Source organism: Bos indicus, chromosome 14 (assembly GCF_029378745.1).
Source record: "Bos indicus isolate NIAB-ARS_2022 breed Sahiwal x Tharparkar chromosome 14, NIAB-ARS_B.indTharparkar_mat_pri_1.0, whole genome shotgun sequence".
In the NCBI taxonomy this organism is placed as follows: domain Eukaryota; kingdom Metazoa; phylum Chordata; class Mammalia; order Artiodactyla; family Bovidae; genus Bos; species Bos indicus.
Window position 1 is genome coordinate 49,289,345 of NC_091773.1, and position 15,498 is coordinate 49,304,842.

The following is a 15,498-nucleotide window of genomic DNA, read 5'->3' on the forward strand; positions in this document are numbered from 1 at the left end:
GATCCTCTAGAGAAGGGAAAGGCTACCCTCTCCAGTATTCTGGCCTGGAGAATTCCATGGACTGTATAGTCCATGGGGTCACCAAGAGTCAGACACGACTGAGTGACCTTCACTGAGCTCTTCCTCCTCATCTGCCGTAAAACCAATTGTTTTTATCTTGTTTATTATCTTTATACAATGTAATATACTATTATATTCACTTTTGCATATATATTGTCCCTAATAGACTATGAGATATAGGAGGCCAAATATTCTTCCTTCCTCCTCCTCCTCCTCTTCCTTCCCCTCCTATTGTCCTTCCTCTTCCCTCCTTCTTTTTCTTCTCATTTCCTTCTTTGGTTTTGACACCTCAGATCTAACCCAGTGCGCAAATTACAGTAAATTCACCTTGTACAGTAATTTACCTGTGTTAATATGAAGTGCTATGTAACCATGGAGAAATTACAAAACCTCACTGCATGTCATTTTCCTGATTATTAAAATGGAGATTGAAACTACTTTATCCAACTATCTTGGCTATTAAATGAGATTGAATATGTAGACTGCATAAGGACAGTACTTTGTGCATAAGATACATTTAAGTCTGTTTATCTGTTAGTGATTATTAGGATGTTAACTGAATGTAATCTCATAGATGTGAACGCCTATTTGTTGCAGTCTTAGAGCAGTGCTACAACTAAAAAGAAAACCTAATAGTATAGCCCAAAATAACTTAAATCTTTACCATATATTTCTGAGAGAAGCTCAAAGAAGACTCATATATAATCCATATGGATTATATATGTTATATATGTTATAATATCCTCTTTGTTATATATGTTATAATATCCACATGTTATAATATCCTCTTTTCCTTTCCTTCCTGATATTTTCAAAGCGCACAGATACTTTATAGATGCTCTTTCCTCAAACCACTCCAGAGAAAAATTAAAAGGGGCATTGAACCATTTTTAGCGCTGTATGTAAATTTGTGTCTGCCTGTCTGTGCATGCACATGGATTTTCACCTTCACCAGTGCTTGATTTTTATTAATATCTGATAACATGAGAAGGTGCTGGAAGAACTCAGAAGAGGCATATTTTGCTGAGGCATATAGGCAAGTGGAAGATATTACAGGAACTCAGAAACAGAAAGGGCAATTCTAAGGTAGAGAACAAAGAATATTCAGATGTGTAGATGAAAATGTGTGAAGTGGCTGGGTGCTTTCGAAAATTAGATAAATTAATTCAACACTGCTATTTAAACTGAATTGTCTCCAGTGTGACTCAAAGGGAATGCGGTAATAAATAATTATAGCAGAGAGTTAAGACCATGAGATTAGACCTAGCAGATTTTCCTAGTTAGTCAATGTGTTGATGTCAGTACAGATACAGAAGCTTATGGTCTCCCCATTGCTCAAATTCTGTGACCCTTGACAACAGACAGATCTCTAAGTCCAAACTTTAAAAATTAATCACAGACACCTTATGCCAGGATGTGAGTGGGATGGACCTTAATTTCCAAGCGATTCAGCAAGCATCAAAGCCACATAAGGTTTGCATCTTGTCCAATTATTTTTCTTTAAAGTCTCAATGCTTTATTCATGTACTTAGATTTCCCAGAAACAATACAGGCTGCCACAAATATTTTTTAAATAAGAATGTATCAAATGTTTCATGGTGCATACTTACACTAAAAGTTTGTCTCTTGTTTATCTGAAATTAAAATTTAACTGGAAATCCTGTATCTTTATTTGCTTAATCAGACAAGCTTAAATAGCCTCTGTGCATATTTCACAAATGTTAAGAGTACGTAGTATTTAATGAAGCAATTCACATGCCCAGTCAGTTTTTTTTTTATTTAATTCAAAATGAATTTACGTAACTTCTTTTAATATCCCACCCCCCACCTCAGCCATGCACCTAATAATTGAGGGGGGAAAAGTCCACCATGAATTTTAAGGACTTTTAGTAAAAGTGTGTAGCTTCTCTTTGCTAATGCCTTTCTTTGTTTGATGGATGTGAATATTCTTTAAAATAACTTCAATTATATAACATTTTAACAAAAAACAACAATGAAAATTTGACATAACAATCCAGTTTTAAATAATCTCTTTTCCTGAAATCTACTGTCTGTTATTCAAAGCAGCTTTCTTCAAACAGAATTGGATCACATGCAAAAAAATACATAACTATAATGTGTCTGAAGGGAGTTTTTAAAAAAGCATGCTTTGTATTAAGGATAGTTTTGATGTATTATTCAAATATTTGACTTAGATAAATAAAAGATATGAACATGGAATTCTTCAAATTAATACATTTCTTAGGAAAACATCCCCAACTGAAACTTTAGATTTGGGTAGGGAGTAATTCAATGTCCCCCTGTAATTTTCTTATTGTCGGAGGGCTAAACAAATTTGCCAGGAAACAGTTTAGAGTAAATGCAATTTCTCTCAATGTCATACATGGAGTCTCACCAAATTAGTTTCAAAAATGGAAGTGCAACATTTTAAAAACAGGGCATGAGGAGAATTTCAACCATCTATCCTTGGTTGAGAAGAAGATCTTTACAACTAGATAGATGCCTTTATTTTGCTGTGTTTATTAATTTATTATTGTTTTGTGATATGAAATATTCTAAGAATTATAAAAAATAGAGCCTGTTATTGTTTTTTGGATAAATTTCCTATATGTAGAAAGGAATTATATTATTTTTAAGTTGATGGCTAGTTGGTATAGTTAACAGGGAAATCTGTTATTTGTATAACAGAATAAGAATACCCATTTTATTTCTCTACCTCTAGTGAAAGTTTCTACATTTTCATTAAAAAAAAAAAAATGCAAGAGCCTAGACTATTCTTTGATAAAGCTTTTTCAGAAGCTCACAACAGTGCTTCTATAATCGTAAAATAAAGTTAATACATGAAAAGGTATTTTATGACTGCCTTTACACTGTTGTAAGAACATTCATATGACTTGGGAAGGTAGTGATGATAAGACATACAGTTAGGTAGCAGCTATAAATGGAGGTGGGCTGGCACACAGTAGACACTTGAGAAATGTTGATAAAAATGAATAAATGAATGATTATGCTGACTTTTCTAATATATGTAAAAATAGAGAAAACATTTTCATTATGTACAAACTCTCCTTTTAAAAAGGATTGAGGGACTTCCCTGGTGGTCCAGTGGCTAGGACTCTGCACTCTCAATTCAGGGGGCCCAGGTTTGATTCCTGGTACAGAAGCTAGGTCCTACACACTGCAACTTAAATAAAAAAGATCCCACCAGCTGCAAGGGAGATCGAAGATCTGCATGCCACAACTAAGACCTGGCAAAACCAAATAAAACAACTTAAAAGTAAAATAAGAAGGAATGAATAATATGATAAATCAAAATACAAAATTAAAAATAAGTAAATAAAATAAAAAAGGAATGAATAATTTGATAAACTACTTGGAATAAAGAAGTGAAACTAACAGGGGAAGTGATTGAAAAAAAATACTTGCAGGGCGATTGTTTTCTTGACTAGAGTACACAAGTTGAAGGTAGACATGAAAATGCTTAGGATGATTTAGGAGATTTTGTTAGAAAACTAGAGAAAGGAAAGAGGAAGAGTGAAAAAATGACAGTAGAGGGGAATAGAAATATTTAAGTGAAATTTTTATTATTACTATTGTATAAAGCAGGCTATTTTCTGCACTTCCTTATGAAATTTTCTACCAAATATTTGCACTTCTGTTTAAAGTGTGGAGTTGGATCTATCCTGGAAATTGGTCAAATGCTAAATATAGGAATTGGGTAAGAAGTGATACCCAGTGGCCATGAAGAACCCATACATCCAGAAAGGAGGCAAATCTCTTTATTCACTTCTTTGCTCAGAATCCATCAATGGCCGTCCATAATCCACAGCAGAGATTTTTCACATTAAGTGGAAAGGAGGGGATGCTGTATCAATCATCTGAGACATTTTTCAAAACACATATGGTAACCATGTGTATTTAGAAAAGGGTTCCCAAGTGAATCCCCTATTTTTTCCCCAGAGCCTTTGTCCATTTGTGAATGACTGACATAAAGGATAAAATAAAAATTACCATTTTACAGAAGGCTGTCAAGTATAGACTACAGCCTATACTTTTCTGTTCAACATTACCTGGCCATTCCTTCTTCAAGCTTTATAATCTGGAAATGAGACACAACCTATATTTGATGTCCAGCTCTGTCTTTTTGCTTGCATTTGCAAATGCTCTTTACTCCTTTTGGAATATCCCTTTCCCTACTACCTCTCCTGGTCAATGTCTATTCTTCTGCACATGTCGTCTCTCTGCTCCTGTAATACTTTGTAAATGCCTTACTAGTTGTACATGCTATTTGCATATCTAGTTGTCTAAGCTTTGAGACTTACAGGGCTGAAACTGTGTCTTTATTAATGTACTCTTGAGGTCACTGTAAGTACAATTACATAGGTTCTTTTACTTAGAGTTAGAATTTCTTATTTTTTATTATTTGTTATCCCAGAGTTTGCTCAGACTCATGTCCATTGAGTCAGTGATGCCACCCAACTATCTCATCCTCTGCCATGCCTCTTTCCTCTTGCCTTCAATCTTTCCCAGCATCAGGATATTTTCCAATGAGTCCAGTCTTCTCATCAGGTGGCCAAAGTATTAGAGCTTCAGCATCAGTTCTTCCAATGAATATTCAGGGTTGATTTCCTTTAGGATTGACTTGTTTGATCTCCTTGCTGTCCAAGGGACTCTCAAGAGTCTTCTCTAGAACCATAGTTTGAAAGCATCATTTCTTCTTGTCATAGCTTTTCTCCAAGGAGCAAGTGTTTTTTAATTCCATGACTGCAGTCATTTTCCACAGTGCTTTTGGAGCCCAAGAAAAGAAAGCTACCTTAGAGAAGACTTTTCTTGCAGACACCAAGAATCCATAATTCTTTTTGTCATAAAAGCGAACCAACAACTTGATATATGAATGGAGAGGGAAATTGGGTCATGAGAAAAAAATAATTGAAATGTTATATTTGCAAAGTATTATAAATGATTCAGTATGAGAGAAAAGAAAAGAAAATGGTATGAGGAGGAGACAAGAGAAGCATGAGAATGAAAAATAATGAATAATTATAAAAGTTTGCCATTAGGGAATAAAGGATTGAGCCACCTGGATGGATGGTCTGTGTTTAACCTCAAAGCCTAATTTACTGTTAGGAAATGCTACTTCAGGCATATCGTGAACTTGAAATTAAGATGCTGCATATTCCAGCCACAATAACCTTGTCGACAGGACTTGGGTAAATTGAAAGATCTTGGTAAATTGTCCTACTATCAGCATGCTAAGTTGTGTCTGACTCTTTGAAACCCCATGGACTGTAGCCTGCCAGGGTCCTCTGTCCATGGGATTCTCCAAGCAAGAATAATGGAGTGGGTTGCTATCCTCTGCTCCTGGGGATCTTTCTGACCCAGGGATTAAACCTGATTCTCTTGTGGCTCCTACATTGCAGGCAGATTCTTTACTGCTGAACCAATGGGGAAGCCCACTATTAGCAGTTCAGGCCTATAATTTGATGGAATAACTCAAATTATATACAGCCCTGGAGTAAGAGGCTCTGCTGCCAATATCCTGAAAACTGGATGCTAGGATTATTCTGTCATAGACTATCATGGTATGTTCCTCAGTCACCAATTACTATTTTTACAATAGAAAGAAATTTTACTGGACTTTGGCTTTGGTTATAAATTATCCTCAATTGACATGAAATTTTTCAGTAGAGGACAAAGAATGTACTAAATTGCCTCAGTGATATATTTCATTGTAGTGTACCTGGATGTTGCCAGTCCTAAGCAAAATGTTTGGGACTATAGTAGTTCCTGATTTCAACAGAGATGCCATGTGTAGTGACATTAATGACTCTGACCACATATGGATCCCTCTGGTGGGTAGATTATATTCTTTTTTCTCTGCATACTGACAGAGACCAGGACTTAGTAAGTACTCCCAGGGAATTGTTGAATATATCACAGAAAACAGATTTATCTAGGATGGTATCTTAGCTCTTTTAGTTGCCTCATTATGTAAAAGCGAGACGTCATTTTATATCCAAATTGAAGAAATAGGACATATAGGTTATGCATCCCTGTGTGCTAATTTGCTTCAGTCGTGCCCGACTCTTTGCGACTCTGTGGACTGTAGGCCACCTGGCTCATCTGTCCATGGGATTCTCCAGGCAGGAGTACTGGAGTGTATTGCCATGCCCTCCTCTAGGGGATCTTCCCAACCCAGAGATGGAATCCATGTCTCTTACATCTCCTTCGTTGGCTGGAAGATTCTTTACCACTAGTGTCATCTGCGAAGCCCCATATAGGTTATAGTCATCAATGTTTCACACAGTTTTCTGTGAAGTTCACCATCTATATACATATATCAAGAGGCTGTAATGTTAAAATCCCACATGTTTATTCTATTAATAGAATATATAGAACATTCTCATTTCATCCGAATACCTTATGGGTGTAGTGGCATTGATGAAATATATATTATATTCTCTATTGTTCAAGCCAGAACAAGTGAAAATTTATGATAAGTTTGTAAAGAAGTAGTTGGAAGCCATTTAAACAATTACATTTTTGCTTCCTACTGTGTTAATTTATAATCTCAGTAGACATGGTGCCATGAATAGTCTGGGGGCTAAGTGATATTTACAAGTTTGAATTATAAGTTTACAAACTTATATTCTTTACTTATGATATCTATCATATTTTCAGGATGGGAAAATAAGTCTTTTCGTAGTGCTAATTCTCATAACTAAGTTTAGTTCTCCAATATGTTGAAGAGGCTACAAAACTATCTCTATCCTAATCGCAGAGAGATTGTATGGAGCTAATATGTTGCAAAAATGGTATTTTGTGGTTATATTCATCAGCTGGAGGAAAGATTATTGGACATGGAGTCTGAGATTTGAGTTCTGGTCTTGGTCCAGATTATAAGTACTTGAGCAAACTTTGGCAGGTCACTTCTCCTAGATTTCAATTTCCTGTAAGTTAAATGAGGGTGTTAAACCCGAGAATCACTAAGGTTCTTTCCAGCTCTAATGAACTGAGGATGTATGTGATGTATCCATTTTCTCCTGTTGCATGCATTACTCTTAACTGGCTAATGTCCAGCGAAGGTCAGTGCTTTGCTAGACTCAACAGAGATTATTTTGATACATTACATTTCCTGGGAAGAACAATAGATTTCCATTAAAAAAAAAAAAAAGACAGAAAACAAATTATTGAATGGAGACCAGTTCTGGAACAGAAGCATAATCTATTCACTGGACTTTGTGAGATATTAACAGGTTATTGAAAAACTAACTGGCCCAGCAAGTATTTTTATGTATATCCTAGATTTCAGTTATTTACTTTATGTATTTCTACCTTTGCAAACTCCAGGGTTATAGAAATCAATTCGGGAATTAATGGATAAAGATATTCTATTGATAGAAGACAAAGCAGTTTATGGTTGAATTCTCTAAGCTGCCTTCCAGAAGTTTACTCGAGTAGGAAGAATCTGATAGACAAAGATAAGAACTAAATTTGTCTTATGACATAAATAGAAATTACTGTTTTTCTTATCATCCCATCCGAGTTCTTCTCAGCCAAGTTCACTTCTTTAATTTAGACTGAACCTTTTAGATATTTTTTTAAATATTCAGTTTATTAAACTGTTAGTTTGATTTATTTTCATTATCTGTTCATAAAAAGATAATATTTCTTGCAGCCTCTATTGATATTTTTTGCATCGTATATTATCCTTGAAGAACTTTAATCACTTTTTCAAAAACTACTATTAACTTTATTCAAGAAGCTCATGGGCATTTAGGAACAAAAAAATAACCTTGGACCTTAGTCAAATTATACAAAGAAGTTAAACTTCAGGGTGTATGTCTTTATTGTGTTTGTTTATTTTTGTTCTTCTTTAAAACAGTGAATTGTGCCTTTCATTATACAGGAATGCGCACTATTGTGGTTTCATATATAATGTTAATTACTTATCCATATACGTGTTGTATATACCCGTGCTGAATGTTATTTGATGTACAGAATCAGAGCTGGTTGGAACTTTTAGATGAAAAGCTTAAGGCCACCCAACTTGAACCAGAAAAAAACTTCAGTAAATAGTTATCTGCTTTCACTTAGGAAATGTGCATTTGAGAATATGCATTTCAGTGAATTTTAAAAACAATTTGTTAATGCCCACTCCTTACAAAAACAAACACAAATTTTAGTGTGAAATTGTGAATTTGACTCTCACACAAACATTTCATGTAGTAAAAGAAATGACCTGTGCCTTACAAAGATGGTTCAAGTTACAATATATACCCAAACTTATTCTTTATAGAAAATCAAGCCTTCTGCTTAATTAAGAAAGTCAGGGATGAATTAATCTGCAACTTTAACTATATCCACTTCTTCAAAAATAGTAGTATGTTAATCTCTCTAATTTTAAAATAACTTATTTTTCCTATCTTTCGGCTCAGATTTTTATATGTTTTCATTTCAATAACTCTCTGCCATTATAAAAAAACACGTGTTTTTTTCTTTTGTTACACCTCCTAGCAAAACCCATTTTTCAAAACATCTGATTGCCAGCACAGGTACCACTGAGAATATCTGAGTATTACTGGAGAAGGCCACACCAGAGAGCACATTGTTTCCTTTATAAATTTGGAACCATTGTGTTCAAATGGGATTTGAATACTGCTTGACCATTCCTTACATTTTTTTCTGGTGACATATCTAATCTGCTCTTTTCTATGGCCATTTTTAACATTTTCCATCCTCCTTAAACATCCTAAGCACTATCTCCTCCTTTTTCTCAGCCGATAATACAGCCTCCTACAGAAAATCCTTCCATTCTCCACTGCCAAACTAGATACTTGCCCACATTTGCTTTGATCATTTCCTCCTCCACTCCCAGAAAACTAATTCTTTCTCCAGGGTTGGAGCTTTGCATCCAATTACCTACTGCCTTTTCAGGAATGCACATTTCACTCTTGCTTTCTGTTTTGTATGTGTTCACCCTCTTTCTCAAGAGAATCAATCCTTCTCACTTTTAAACACGATAGAGGATCTTCAGTTTTAACAAATCAACCACAGAGGACCTCACACCTACTTTCCCATTATACCTCTCAATCACTTTTCAGCCAATCTTCTAAAAATAATTATTTTTACTTGTGTTCATGTTTTCCTCAATTTTCACTCTCACTCCCACTCACTATGATTTGGGTTTTACTCCCATCATTTCACCTGAACAACTTTGTTAAACCCATTTTTCTAAAACTGACTGCCAAAAATATCTACATAAGGAAGTATCCATTAAAATAATGAAATCCAGGAATGTGGATGACCCATAAGATAAGTGAAAACTATTCCTGTAAAACCTAGTTGGAATTCAGAGACTGGAAAAAGTGATGGAGACGGAGGGAAAAGGATGTGATGACCAGTGATGCTATTTCTCTTGACTCTGACTCAGTTCAGTTCAGTTCAGTCGCTCAGTAGTGTCCGACTCTTTGCAACCCCATGAATTGCAGCACGCCAGGCCTCCCTGTCCATCACCAACTCCCGGAGTTCACTCAGACTCACGTCCATCAAGTCAGTGATGCCATCCAGCCATCTCATCCTCTGTCGTCCCCTTCTCCTCCTGCCCCCAATCCCTCCCAGCATCAGAGTCTTTTCCAATGAGTCAACTTTTCGTGTGAGGTGGCCAAAGTACTGGAGTTTCAGCTTTAGCATCAGTCCTTCCAAAGAAATCCCAGGGCTGATCTCCTTTAGAATGGACTGGTTGGATCTCCTTGCAGTCCAAGGGACTCTCAAGAGTCTTCTCCAACACCACAGCTCAAAAGCATCAATTCTTCGGTGCTCAGCCTTCTTCACAGTCCAACTCTCACATCCATACATGACCACAGGAAAAACCATAGCCTTGACTAGACGAACCTTTGTTGGCAAAGTAATGTCTCTGCTTTTGAAAATGCTATCTGCGTTGGTCATAACTTTCCTTCCAAGGAGTAAGCGTCTTTTAATTTCATGGCTGCAGTCGCCATCTGCAGTGATTTTGGAGCCCAGAAAAATAACGTCTGACACTGTTTCCACTGTTTCCCCATCTATTTCCCATGAAGTGCCATGGGATGCCATGATTTTCATTTTCTGAACGTTGAGCTTTAAGCCAACTTTTTCACTCTCCTCTTTCACTTTCATCAAGAGGCTTTTTAGTTCCTCTTCACTTTCTGCCATAAGGGTGGTGTCATCTGCATATCTGAGGTTATTGATATTTCTCCCAAAAATCTTGATTCCAGCTTGTGTTTCTTCCAGTCCAGCGTTTCTCATGATGTACTCTGCATATAAGTTAAATAAGCAGGGTGACAATATACAGCCTTGACGTACTGCTTTTCCTGTTTGGAACCAGTCTGTTGTTCCATGTCCAGTTCTAACTGTTGCTTCCTGACCTGCATACAAATTTCTCAAGAGGCAGGTCAGGTGGTCTGGTATTCCCATCTCTTGAAGAATTTTCCACAGTTTATTGTGATGCACACAGTCAAAGGCTTTGGCATAGTCAATAAAGCAGAGATAGATGTTTTTCTGGAACTCTCTTGCTTTTTCCATGATGCAGCAGATGTTGGCAATTTGATCTCTGGTTCCTCTGCCTTTTCTAAAACCAGCTTGAGCATCAGGAAGTTCACGGTTCATGTATTGCTGAAGCCTGGCTTGGAGAATTTTGAGCATTACTTTACTAGCATATGAGATGAGTGCAATTGTGCAGTAGTTTGAGCTTTCTTTGGCATTGCCTTTCTTTGGGATTGGAATGAAAACTGACCTTTTCCAGCCCTGTGGCCACTGCTGAGTTTTCCAAATTTGCTGGCATATTGAGTGCAGCACTTTCACAACATCATCTTTCAGGATTTGGAATAGCTCAACTGGAATTCCATCACCTCCACTAGCTTTGTTCGTAGTGATGCTTTCTAAGGCCCACTTGACTTCACATTCCAGGATGTCTGGCTCTAGGTGAGTGATCACACCATCGTGATTATCTGGGACATGAAGATCTTTTTTGTATAGTTCTTCTGTGTATTCTTGCCATCTCTTCTTAATATCTTCTGCTTCTGTTAGGTCTATACCATTTCTGTCCTTTATCGAGCCCATCTTTGCATGAAATGTTCCCTTGGTATCTGCAATATCTTGAAGAGATCTCCAGTCTTTCCCATTCTGTTGTTTTCCTCTATTTCTTTGCGTTGATTGCTGAGGAAGGCTTTCTAATCTCTTCTTGCTATTCTTTGGAACTCTGCATTCAGATGCTTATATCTTTCCTTTTCTCCTTTGCTTTTTGCTTCTCTTCTTTTCACAGCTATTTATAAGGCCTCCCCAGGAAGCCATTTTGCTTTTTTGCATTTCTTTTCCATGGGGATGGTCTTGATCCCTGTCTCCTGTACAATGTCACAACCTCATTCCATAGTTCATCAGGCACTCAATCAGATCTAGGCCCTTAAATCTACTTCTCACTTCCACTGTATAATCATAAGGGATTTGATTTAGGTCATACCTGAATGGTCTAGTGGTTTTCCCTACTTTCTTCAATTTAAGTCTGAATTTGTCAATAAGGAGTTCATGGTCTGAGCCACAGTCAACTCCTGGTCTTGTTTTTGCTGTCTGTATAGAGCCTCTCCATCTTTGGCTGCAAAGAATATAATCAATCTGATTTTGGTGTTGACCATCTGGTGATGTCCATGTATAGAGTCTTCTCTTGTGTTGTTGGAAGAGGGTGTTTGTTATGACCAATGCATTTTCTTGGCAAACTCTATTAGTCTTTGCCCTGCTTCATTCCATATTCCAAGGACAAATTTGCCTGTTACTCCAGGTGTTTCTTGACTTCCTACTTTTGCATTCCAGTCCCCTATAATGAAAAGGACATCTTTTTTGGATGTTAGTTCTAAAAGGTCTTGTAGGTCTTCATAGAACCGTTCAACTTCAGCTTCTTCAGCATTACTGGTTGGGGCACAGACTTGGATTACTGTGATATTGAATGGTTTGCCTTGGAAACGAACAGAGATCATTCTGGCGTTTTTGAGATTGCATCCAAGTATTGCATTTCGGACTCTTTTGTTGATCATGGTGGCTACTCCATTTCTTCTGAGGGATTCCTGCCTGCAGTAGTAGATATAATGGTCATCTGAGTTAAATTCACCCATTCCAGTCCATTTTAGTTCGCTGATTCCTAGAATTACTAGTTAAGGTAATTATCATTGGAAAACCCACAACTGTCAATGGCTTAATTTTTTGCTTGTGTAAAGCTTGATACAGGTTGGACAACTCTTTTTCACTTTTATCTTTGCCATCTGGAATAGGTCCTTTGAGGAAGTGACACATATTACTTCTGCTCACAAGATAGTCATTGTAAAGAGCCACATGTCTTCCATTGTATCTGCTAGGAGACTGGGGATGTGGTGGAGGATGTGGTAATTTGGTGAGCACTAGTTTTCTTTGCCACAAAGACAGTGTTTAAGCAGAAAGAAAGTAGAGAAGGGAGAGAGGGGCAGTTATCACCACATTTCAACAAAAAGTGCTTATAACTTGAGTGTTTCTAATTGAGATGCGCTAACCTCTTTGGCAGGAAAAAAGAACCAGAAGGGAAACATAAGAGAAAAAGAAAGGCTAGTTTGAGTGAGAAAATGTTCAAAAGGAAAAATCTGAAGTCTTGGATTGGAGCTATAGTGTAGACCTGTTCATACATTCTTGCTTCACCTCACATAGTGCTCATTGAAACATAAGCAAAAATTGGAAAGGGAGAGCACCAGAGTTATGCATGGATACCACATGTGTAAGTCTTCTCTGGTGGCTGAGTGGTAAAGAATCTGCTTTCCAAACAAGAGACTGAAGTCAATACTTGGGTTGGGAAGATCCCCTGAAAAAGGAAATGGCAATCCAGTGTTCTTGCCTGAGAAATCCATGGACAGAGGAGCCTGGCAGGCTATAGTCCATGGGGTCACAAAAAGTCAGACATACCTTAGTGACTAAACAGCAAAAACAACATATGCTTGTTTTGTCTTCTGGACCTCACTCACACTTTGTCTTTCTATACTTCTCCCTGTACTTCAAGGGCTGGAAATCTGTAATCTGTACTTCACAGACTCCCTTGTTGGTGGATTCTGGTGAGGATCTTCCATTAAGAGGTACTGACAGGAGAGAGATGAAAAGGCAAGAGGAAAGGAGAAACCACTTATTGTTCTATCATTTCTGTTTTGGCAAGGGTTATTTTGTGGATGACTGGGCCTCTTGGAATAAAGTTGTTTGCAAGAATATTGTTTTGGGCAAATGCAGTGACTGAATTAGCTTTAGCAGTGGAATGTCTAATCGTAGCAGTAACACTAGTGTCACTCCAGTAATCTCAGTGGCAGCACACTGACGGGCTCTGCGTAACCTTATTTTCTTCCATTTGCTTCTCCAGGTCTAGAGATGTAAGTGTTTTCCTCTAGTTAGGGTGTCTGTGTAGCACTGGTATCACCCATTTGCTTTTCCTGCCCTCTCAATATATTTGTATTTCTCTGGGTGGGGAAGATCCCTAGGAGAAGGAAATGGCAACCTACTCTAGTATTCTTGCCTGGAGAATTCCCTGGACAGAAGAGCCTGGTGGGCTACTGTCCATGGGGTTGCAAAGAGTCAGACACAACTGAAGCGACTTAGCACACTCTGTCTGAAAGACCTACCTATATGGAGGTGACAGATTCTAATCCCCCTTTGGAAAATGTAGTTTAAAAATTAATAATGTACCTCATAGTTTTCTTCTGATAACATTTTTTCAATCTAGAAGGCTATTTTTAAAGAAAGTAATTGTTTTACAAAGCAGACATATTTGTAAGCAAAAAGGATAGGGGGGTCCCCAGAGAAAGAGAACCAGGACTGGCTTTCTTGACATACTGCTGCTGCTAAGTCGCGTCAGTCGTGTCCAACTCTGTGCGACCCCATAGACAGCAGCCCACCAGGCTCCGCTGTCCCTGGGATTCTCCAAGCAAGAATACTGGAGTGGGTTGCCATTTCCTTCTCCAGTGCATGAAAGTGAAAAGTGAAAGTGAAGTTGCTCAGTCGTACCCGACTCTTAGCGACCCCATGGACTGCAGCTTATCAGGCTCCTCCATCCATGGGATTCTCCAGGCGAGAGTACTGGAGTGGGGTGCCATCACCTTCTCCATTCTTGGCAGAAGAGAAGCCATTTTTGACCTAAGCCATTTTGTGAGCTAAGCCTGGGCACAGTGCTTATCCTTGAACTGATCTCAGTAACTATCAATCATCCATTGAAACATTCCACCTTGGCCAGGAACAATTATCACCACTTGCTTGAGTTGCCTCACAAGAGGAGGTCCTGACTGTTAAGAAACATGGTGCTGCTGAAAACTGAGAAAATTTAGGAGGGGCCAAAAGAAGGGAGGAGATACCAGCCTATGATACTGTCTTACCAACTTCCCAGAATCCTTCTTTTTCTGCCTGTGCCTCAGCTTGTGGGATCTTAGTTTCCCAACCAGAGATCAAACCCATGCCCCTTGCAGTCCTGTAGTGAACGTGAGGAGTCCCTAACCACTGAAAGACCAGGGAAGCTTCCCAACCTCCCAGAATCCTTTGTGTTAGAATTTGTTTTGGCTGAGAAATACACAGACCACCAGGAAGGACCCTTAGTCAAACCAAATATGGGCCAAGAGAGATGAATGGCCAGAAAGCCGAGAAACTAATACTCCTTACCATAAAACTGAAGACTGTGAGTCACGTGGCAAAGCAGTTCTCCTGCATTTCCTTCACCCAATGCTCTCTGCCTAGGCACCCTTTCCAATAAAGTCTTTTGCTTTGTCAGGTGGTGCTAGTGGTAAAGAACCCCACTGCCAATGCAGGAGACATAAGAGACATGGGTCAGGAAGATCTGGAGGAGGGCATGGCAAAGCACTTCAGTATTCTTGTCTGGAGAATCCCATGGACAGAGGAGCCCGGTGGACTATGGTCCATAGTGTTGCAAAGAGTTGGAGATGATTGAGGCAATTTACCATGCATTTTAAGAATTAAAATCCCCCTTCAGGCACTCAACCACCATATCAACTGGAATCTAAGAGATGATGATGTTGATCTTTTCTGACCCTCATGACTTCAATTGACTAATGCTTGGACTCTATCTATTGCCCAAAGTCTCTTCATAAATATGCATGTACCCTTAGCTTAAAGGAAATGGCAACCCACTCCAGTACTCTTGCCTGGAGAATCCTGTGGATGGAGGAGTCGGGTAGACTACAGTCCATGGGGTCGCAGAGAGTCGGACATGACTGAGCAACTTCCCTTTCCCTTAGTTTAAAACTTCCCTAATCTTTCTGTTCAGGGAGACACTGCTTTGGGAAAGACCCTTGGTGTTGTCGTTAGTTGCTGTTAAGTAAGAAATCCTCCCTTCTCCCACTCTTCGCCTGGGCTGTGTTTTTGTCTTGACGCTCACTGAGAGGTGAGCACAGTTTTTGT